Genomic DNA, 10,154 nt, shown 5'->3' with positions numbered 1-10,154 from the left:
TCAAAGTCAAGCTAAGTCTTTATATCATCTTCATCTTTAAATATAAATAGTACAATTTCACATAAAAGTAGTATTTCGTGTTCTTCATGTTTCATTTTCTTCATATACATATAGGTTCACATGAAAGGCCGAAGCCAAGTCTTTTATTGATAATATTCTTGTTCCAATTAAGATCAAGCTTAGCCCCTTATTTTTAATAATAAACTTTTATGATATAATACTAAAATATAAATCTCATATACGTTATAAGAAATATATTATACATGAATTATAAGTAATAATAATGAATATTAGTTGAATATAATAATTATAAGAAAATATGAAACTAATTTAAGGTATAACTACAAATATACTATTTACATTTATACATTAAAATTTACATTATAAACACAAGTCCAATAATCTTTTATGGACGAATATGTTTTAAGTCTGTGTAAGGGATTGTGTCAAAAGCCACGCCGTATTTTCAAATTTCGCCTACCGTTGAAACTATAAATTTGTAAAGCGGCACGAAGCAGTCATAAGTTTTCAATAACTGCTGAAGTGAGCGCGGGATGTTTTCAGCATTCTTATAAATATCCAAGAGGCAGTCTATCAATGTAAATGTTTGAAGATTATATTGGGGACAGTCAAAGAAAATGTGATCAAGAGTTTGGATGGATAAATTACAGAATTGAAAAGTTGGAGAATCTAACACACCGACCCTAAATAAATGAGCACCACTACGAGAATGTCCCAGACGTAACCGACAAATTGTGGTGTAAAATTTTCTGTGTAAGTATTTTTTCTTTTTAACAAACCAGGGAGGAGAGATTTCGTTTTTAATGTCGGCTAAACATTTGCCCTTTGTTTGAACAACTTGTTGCCAATAATTCTGAAAGTCTTGCAAGAATGTACCTTTAAAATGAGACAGTGCATCTGTGTGTGGTATGGAAATGTTCAAAGCAGTATGTATCTGATTACTATTCACAATAGATTTAGCAAGATAATCAGCTTGTTCATTTCCTTCCACGCTTATGTGTGAAGGAGTCCAGAATAAAACAATATCTTTTGTTAGGGATAACCATTGATATTTGTCTCTAATATTGTAAATGATGAAATTAGTTGTAACATTACATTTAGGATATTGTAAAGCTTTTAAAACACTCATGCTATCTGTTATAACGATCCAATTATTATATGACTGTTCTCCAATATATTCTAGAGCAGCATATATGGCAGCACATTCTGCTGTGTATATACTAGCCAAGGTATTTAACCTATGACCAAACCCACTCCGCAGTTGTATGTCATAAACTGCCATAGAGACAGCAGTATTACTTTTAGATCCATCAGTATAAAGTTGGTTATAATTTTGCCACTCTGACAGCATACTATATACATCTTCCTTATATTTTAATGATTCATTAATAATTATTTTAATAGGTGTATATTTTGAATTATAAGAATTTAAATAACATGGCCAAAGAATACTAGAAAATAGATTATGATCACAAGAAAAATGTAACAAATCAGAGATGCCTTCTACTTGATAGTAGGAATTATTGTCAGGTCGGTTAATATAGTCCTGTATCTTTAATAGGAGTGGATGATTATTAATAGAAGTTAATTTGAGAAAGAATTTTGTTTGTAGATATTTGAATCTAAGAGCTAGTGGGGGAATAGTACATTCTACTTGTAATGATATAATAGGAGTAGACCTAAAAGCGCCTGTTATGATCCTTAAGCATTTATTTTGTATTTTTTCTAATTTATTCACTAATGTAATTACTCCACTATAACAAAAGAAGGCATACTCAAAATGGCTACGGACTAATGACTTATAAGTGTTAGCAAGATGCGTGGGTCTGCACCCCAATATGTACCAGCTAATGATTTCAGAATATTGCAGGCCTTTAATGCTCGATTTTCTAATATTTCAACATATTTGTGCCATCTAAAATTACTTAAAAACGTAACTTCTCAAAACTTTATTGAATTATCTATTGAAATTTCCTGAGTACCATAATATATTTTTGCATCTCTTATTCTTATAGAATGCTTTGAAAATATTGCTACTTTGCTTTTGTCAATACTGACCTCAAGACTAAGATATTGAAAATAAAGCTCAAATTTTTTGAGTGCTACATTAAGATCTAACACAACATTTGATAAATTAAGTCCTGAACTATACACTACTAGATCATCAGCAAATTGGAGGTTAGAAACTCTATTAGCCAAAACAACATTTATTTGATTTATGTAGATTATAAAGAGCAATGGACTCAAAATTCCGCCCTGCGATACGCCTCTATATGAATATCGAGGACTTATTAATTGGTTATTGACTCTAACATAAAGTTTACGACCATGCAAGAAATTGAATATCCAACTAACTATTTTTTCAGGGCCATTTAAGGATAGAAGAATGGATGATAATTGTTCTAAATCAACATTATTAAATGCTCCTACAACATCCAAAAAAACACCATCCAATATCTTATTGTCAATCTGGGCACTATGGATGTCAAGACATAAATGCCGTATACTCTCACAAGCAGAACGACTTTCAATATAAAATATTAATCTCTGTTTTATTAATTGTTCAATAATTTTACCAACACTCGTGTGTTGGTAAAATTTTTGAACAATATGATAGGACGATATGAATCAGCTGAACTAGAATTTTTCCCATGCTTTAAAATTGGAATTAGACAGTCTGTTTTCCATTCTTCTGGAATAGTGGAGTTCTTCCATAGGAGATTTAATATTTTTAGAAACTTATTTAAGTTAGAAGAGTTTAGGAGTTTAAAAATTTTATAGGAGAGCCAATCCAAACCGCATGCCGAGTCCTTTCTTGATGATAGACCAGCTTTTAATTCTTCAATAGTAAAAGGGGCAATCATAAAAGAGTTGGTGCTATTTAAAGGATGATTATTGTGAATAATTGTCAAATTTGGTACTGTATCTGGAGTATATTTGTGTAAAAAATTGGATATCCAATTATTGCTAGAGAAACAATTATTATTAGAATATAAGTTCTTAAATTTCCTCATTTTTGTCCAAATCTGTTTCATTGGTTCTGTTAACCTATTTATGGTGGAGCAAAAATCTGTCCAGGATTTACGACGTTCAAGTCTTAATATACATGTTTTCTTTGCTTGAGCTTGCTTAAAATGTAGTTTTGGATATTGCAATTTGATTTGAATAACAGATAAGCCTGTTTGCAATCTTCTACCAGTTTAGTACATTGCCCATTCCACCAGGGAAGTTGTCGCTTTCTTTTAGGTAGATTAGCAATATTGTTACAGTGGTAGTTGGTTTTAGGTACTGAACTTTCTACCGCTCTAAGAATTATGGAACAGAAGTTATTGTAAGACTTCTGTAGATTACAATTATTTATATCAAATTGTTTTAATAAGTCATTTACTAAGTTCTCATATTGGTCCCAATTTACTATTTTCAGATTACTGTGTGGAGGAATGTTGGATGGAATTGAAGAAGATTCAGTTTCCGACACTACCATGGAAAATTTTGTGATTGTAGGCAAGTGATAGCTGCCCAAAGAGTCCTGATGAACTTGCCATTCACAGCACAGGAATAATGAAGATGATACTATTGTTAGATCTAGTCCATTTGGTCTCCAAGAATTAGTACCCACTGTAGTTGGTTGATCATTATTTAAGAGCATTAAGTCATTATCGTCCATTACATCCATGATGTCTCTACCTCTAGAATTGGTTCTATTACAACCCCCAATGGTATGGTGAGCATTAAAATCACCAGCAATTATTAGTGGTTTTGGGATACTCTGCAACAGTCTATTAAATTTAGATTTGTCAAAGTTAGGTACACTGTTGCCAGGACTATTAAAGCTAACAATTGAGATGTCTTTTTGTTTGTATTTAACTAACAAAAATTGCTACACCATTGTGATCATTACCACAATCATTTCTTAGTATTGTATAACCTCTGATAGAAAACTGTATATTTGGTTTAAGACAAGTTTCTGATATAAGTGCTATGTGTATGTCCTGCTCATAAAGTAGGTTTTGAAGCTCAAGTCTGTTACTCAACAGACTTTGAGCATTCCACTGTACTATGTTAAGCTTGTGACAGTTGAATGTGATATTTTATTTTTAATTTGTATGGTATCTTTAATAGCTGAACTAATTGCGTGTGAGCTAATGCTTTGATTCTGTGTTTTATTTAGTGTAATGACTTTTATTATTGATTCTGTGATTAGGTTCATTGCTGCTGGATTGGATAAAATTAAATTAATGATGTCTTGTGTGTTCTCTGTCTTATTGAGTGATGGAAAGTTTGTTGGATGTTTAAATAAATCTGATAATGGTGTTTTACTTTTATTTTTACAAATTACTTACTTTTACTTTTACTATTCCAATATCTTTTTTTGTTTTATAGGGCATTGACCTGATACTGCAAGATGGTTACCTTTACAGTGCACACATACTGCTTTGTCAATAGGTATAGTACATTCTTTATATGAATGATTTTTAGTGCAGATTGAGCAACGCTGAGCATTCTTACAGAATTTTGCCAAGTGGTCAAACCTAAGGCATCGGAAACACTGCTTAACTGGCGGCACATATGGTCGCACTGGTAGACGGCACATCTTTAAGTGAACGTAATCTGGGAGTGAAGTAGATGACGCAAAGGTAATAATGACTGCCTGTGTAGGTTGTAATATAAAACCACTATCGGATTTGTTTTTTTTTCATTATACGCCGAACAGAAATATTTTTTTTTGTACTTGACAAAGATTTGAATTTTTTTTTGTTGGATATATCAATGGGTACGGAGGAAATCACTCCAGACAATTTAGTGGCACCAGCTGGGATGGACGCCTTAATATTTTGTTCCCTTAAAAATGTCGTGTTGTCTAGGAATGTATTAGCCAAATTGGGTCGTTCAAACACTACTCCTATCTTATATTTGTTTAGTTTCTTAAGATATTTAATGCCTTTAATGAAGCGCGATAAGTAGCTACTAAGAGTTAGCATGTCACGACTACCAAGTGGCTGTTCAGTGACACTCTCTATGACGACTATAAATTCATGACCGGCACCTGCGTCTTCCGGATATCGGCGACAATAGTCGGCCACCCTATATGGCGAATAAAAGTCCTCGTGGTCTTCCAAAACTGTACGCGAATCTGAGTATTCGCTACTTTCAGAGGTGGAATCTAAAATAGACTCACCTTTATCTCGTTCCGGCTTGGTTTGTTTGCGCCTTTTCGACATCTCTTAGCACAAACCTAAATCACTAAATATATAGACTTTTACTTATACTAAACAAATTAAATGATAAACATATACAAATACTTATATACTTTTCAAAAATATGAGGATTATATACAATATAATAGAAATATTTAATTTTATAGTTAAAAAGACCGTCCTAAGCAATCAAGAGTTCCCGCGCTTTCCATGCACCGTCAATATTCGGTACCATAGACTTTTTTTTTTGGTTCTGTTCGTCCATCTGGACAGGCAAAGGGGTCAAAAGTCCATACAGCCAAGTACCATAGACTTTTTTTGGTTCTGTTCGTCCATCTGGACAGACTATACACAGTACACTATTATTGGTACCATAAATATATTATCGTACTGACATTCGTAGATAGGTAATGCAAATCATCGAGCGTGCCCAAAATCTGATTGCTTGTGTTAGTGTGAAATGTCTATGTAGCCCATCAACTCACTCAAATCCAATCTTTCTCAAATAGCAATGGCCCGAGTTTCTATTCTTCAATGGAACACGAGAAGCCTCCGTCCCAAGAAATACAGTCTCCTTCATCTCATTAATAAATTTCGTCCAGCTACCATGGCCATTTCGGAGACATAACTAGTAATGTCCTGCGGGTTCACCAACCCCTATAAAACCCCAAAATTGCTGTTGAACTGTTCTTATGCTCACCTTGTCTGGCCTCCTTCCTGTCATGGAACATCCTGACTGATTCACTAGGTAGTGATCTATACCTTCCACAGGAGCCATAGTAGGAAGAACAGAATAGAATAGAATGTTTATTGAGGTAGGCGTTACTTTGCGGAAATCCATAATTATTCAAATGATTTGAGTTTTTTTAGTGTTAATTCCGCCAATATTTGTCTTTAAACAATTTGTGTCTTTAAACAGTTAGTGAATAAACTAATTAAAAATAAACAAAAACATTTAATTAATTCAGAATTTTATCCCGTCCCACCACCATCAAATACCAAATATATGAGTAGTTTGACATATATTGGTCCAATATCAGATAAAATAGCTAAAATATTTAGGAAATATAATATTAATGTGTCCTTCCGAACGAATCACAATTTCCATCTGTGAATATGTAATGGCAAAGATCGATTAAATAATTCCGAAAAATCCGGCGCTTACAAACTAAGTTGTGACACTTGTAACGGGGTATATATAGTTCAAACGGGTCGAAATTTCGAAATTAGATTAAAGGAACATATTGCCGCATTTAAAGAATAATCATACCGAAAAATCACACTTCGCGAAACATTTAATTGACATCGGTCACTCACTCGGAAACAATGATAATTATAATGTTTTACATACATGTGAAAAAGGATTTCGCTTGAATGTGTTAGAGCAATTAGAAATAATAAAACAAATTTGGTCCCTTCACCATTGTTACGTATCTCTTCCGGGGGTAATGCGTCACAACAGCCAACCAATCACTGCGCATCATTTCATGGGGCGAGGGTATAAAAGATCGGTTTCTGGCTCATTTGTTTCAGTCTCGTGCCAGATTTTGGCGACTCAACATGTCCTGAGAATGCCTCGTGTAGAGGCGAAACACGTGTCGAATTGTTTTAAGACAAATATTAGCGGAATTAACACTAAAGAAAACTCAAATCATTTGAATAGAATAGGTAGTAATCATTTCCCTATTTTAATACACATATCTGACAGGGCAATCCCTTGTCAATACTTTTCCACATGCCTCAAATACAGATTATCCAATGTCAATTGACATGATTTCGCCTCAAATCTTGATCAAAAAATAGAGTCCTTTACCTTATCAAATCGAAATAATGTTATAGATAATTATAACAATCTAGTAGAGGCAATGATCTCCTGTGCAGATAATAATTTTCCATTAAAAAAAACCATCTAACACTACAATTTCTACTCCTTGGTGGGACGTTGAATGTACAGGGGCTGCAGAAAATCATATTTTTTGAGTTTTCTTCGATATTGAAGCTGCATATGACAATGTGTCTCTTCATGTGCTGAGGAGTAAACTCAACCTGAACATCCCAGAGAAGCTATCCCGTTTCATATGCACCATGCTTATGGAGTGCCATTGAAATTGACCCGGTAAGTACTTCTTCCAACGACAGCTACAACATGAGTAACAAACAAATTGCCTAGACCAATAACGATGTAATAGTTTTAGTCCTGATGAAATACTAAAGATTGCAACAGCATGTCTAGAGATAAGTCCCCTGGCATGTCTGTCCCCTGGTAAGATGGTCTCAGTATTGAACATATTATTATATTTGCTGGACCGGAAATTTTTAGTTTACTAGCACAATAATTATATTCATTACTGTTAAATTTTCCCTTCTTACCGAGTGATTTAATGAAAGCAGTAGTTAGTAGTCCCAGTTCCAAAAAATAAGACAGGTAATCTTTCCACTACAACTATATACCAATTTTCTTAGGCACCATTTTGGGTAAAATCTTTGAAAGGTTAATTTATCTGAATTAATGCAGAATGTTTGTATTGATGACGTACAGTTAAGCTTTCACCCTGGTCTCTTAACGGACGCGGCAATATTCAGTTTAAAACATGTAGTTAGGATTTACGAAAGTCGCTACACATCCGTATAAGCATGTTTTATAGATCCTAGTCGGGCTTTTGACCTTGAAACAATGATTTACTGTGGAAAAAACTATCGATGAGTTCGGTTCTCCTGAAGGTTGTCGCTCTGTTATGATACTAGTACGAGAACCAAATAAACTGCTTGCCTTGGCTCACTTGACTCACTGTCTAATAAACATAGATTAGGCTGGTCGTCAAGGTGGGCTGACTTCAACTTGTATAGGTCATTCATATACAGTCGATAGCGGATCTGAAAAATACGGTACATGGCCTAAAATACAATGTGAACCAATTGGAAATGATGGTTTTTAGGGTTGGACGGAGTACATTAAAAGTTCCAATAATATATATTAGTTCGATAATTGAATAGTATAGCTGTAAAAAGAGTGAACGGTTAAAGTATTTGGGACATATATCTTACAGATGATGAAGATATCGAGCCTGAGCGTCGTGCGCTGGCTCTCAGATGCAATATGCTTGTGCGTAGATTTGTCAACTGTGATGATACACAGTGATGTCATTTCACCCGTAGGGGGCATGGGGGATGACTTTTAAGGATGCCTACTTGCCCCCTAAATCAGGTTTCTAGTGCTGGGCATAAATATGCCCAAGCCAGTGGGTGGGGGAGTTGAATGCTCCCCTTTGTAGTCATCTTCTTCTTGAGGTGGTGGGGGAGCGGATAATCCCGTTTGCAATCATCTTCTTCTTTGAGTTGGTGGGGGAGCGGATGCTTTGCGTTCGTCTTCAAGTTTGGCGCCCAATGTAAGAACTTTGCGCGCGGCGTCATGTCCAGTGGGGTGGCGATCGTGGCCCTGGGTGGCCTAGAGATCAAGCCCCGTAAGGCTACGGGGCGATCAGAGGGGCGGTGCTACGAGCACGAACGTCCTCCTCTTCTTCAACCCGCTACAGGAGGTCTCGCGGGAAGCTGTGGCGTTGGGTAGCCTCACGTGCCAGGGTGTCAGGTACCGCAAATGTTCGAAATCTTCCACATCGGCGCGCGAGAACATAGCGACAGCGAGGCGCCTAATGAAGGCGTCAAGGCTCTCAACTCCCAAGCCCCTCTGGCTCGTGGTGTTCCTCACGTACCATGGGGATCCCGGTACACGGCGGAGAATCTTATTTTGGGGTGCCAAGCCGCCTGTCACGAGTGCGTACCATGCTGGTGCTGCGTACGTGAGGCGGGATATTAGGTGTTGTAGACCCCGCCTTGTTCTTCAGAGGGAGGCTGGCGGATAGCACTGGAAGGAAGAGAGCTGCGGCGATGTTGGCCTTCGTCACAGTGTCTTCGACGTGCTGTGTCATATTGAGGCGACGAGCAATCGTGACTCCGAGGTATTCAACCATCGGAAACCACAGGATGTCCTCTCCGCAAAACTTCAGCTTCTGCAGACTAGTAGACTGCCTGCATAGACAGATGGCCTGTGTATTCCTGTCATTTGCCGAGAGTCGCCAGCCTTTCAGCCATGCTGGTAGTGCGTCCAGCTGGCGCTGCTGTCACATCTGTATTTACAGGGGACTCAATTGCTATCTCAAAGGCCATCGAATTCATAAAATTCCACAGTTTGACCAACTCCATTATACTTACAAATTCTAAAAGTTGCATCCAAGCAAATCTCTCATATCCATTTTGTTCAAAAAGTTGGTTTCCAAATATTTTTGAAATTAGGAAGTAATTACATGAGTGCCATAAACTCAACATTAACATAATTTTAGCATGGAAACTAGGTCATTCCTGCGTAATGAAAGTGCAGATGCATGTGCTAAGTCAGCCTCACAAACAGGAACCCTCTAACACACCAAATTTTTTCTCATGACTGCACTAATCTGAAATCCGTGATAAATCGAAATACATCGTCAATTACATACATTGGTCCAATATTTGGAAAACATCCAAAACTTTGAAAGGAAAATTCTATGGAGATCTTTAACCTGGTATCCCACCAAAACCATGGTTTTCGATATTGAAGAGTGCCCATAAACCTGTAATTTCAATGTCTGCTCTCCAGTATTTCTGGCAAAACTTAGGGTTAGGGATCACTCTTTGTGTGATCGGGGCCTAGATTGGGGAGATATGAACCATTTTTTCTTTAGTTGTTATTTAATGCATTCTTCCATATACAATTGTAAACCTCCTGAAATACACGGTCTCTCCAATCCCTGGTTTTTACTCCATTTGTAAATATTTAATGTAAATATATAAGGAAAAATAGAATTAAGCTTTAAGAGTGTTACTTAACACTAACATTAGTATATATTTAAATAATATATATCTGTGTGTTTTTAAAGTAATTTTTATTTTACAAACACCATG

General features: G+C 36.0%; 1 long non-coding RNA gene across 1 annotated transcript; it reads left to right on the top strand.

Annotated features, from left to right (window-relative positions):
* Positions 1 to 366: 366 nt before the first annotated feature.
* LOC126972404 (uncharacterized) lies at positions 367 to 4,340 on the top strand. Its single transcript, XR_007731133.1, has 2 exons — positions 367 to 774; positions 3,446 to 4,340. It is a non-coding gene; the product is annotated as an uncharacterized LOC126972404 (long non-coding RNA).
* The last annotated feature ends 5,814 nt before the right edge of the window (positions 4,341 to 10,154 follow it).

This window comes from Leptidea sinapis, chromosome 26 (genome assembly GCF_905404315.1).
Source record: "Leptidea sinapis chromosome 26, ilLepSina1.1, whole genome shotgun sequence".
Lineage (NCBI taxonomy): Eukaryota > Metazoa > Arthropoda > Insecta > Lepidoptera > Pieridae > Leptidea > Leptidea sinapis.
The sequence above is the reverse complement of the archived record's forward strand: the minus strand, read 5'-3'. Positions and strand labels throughout refer to the sequence as shown.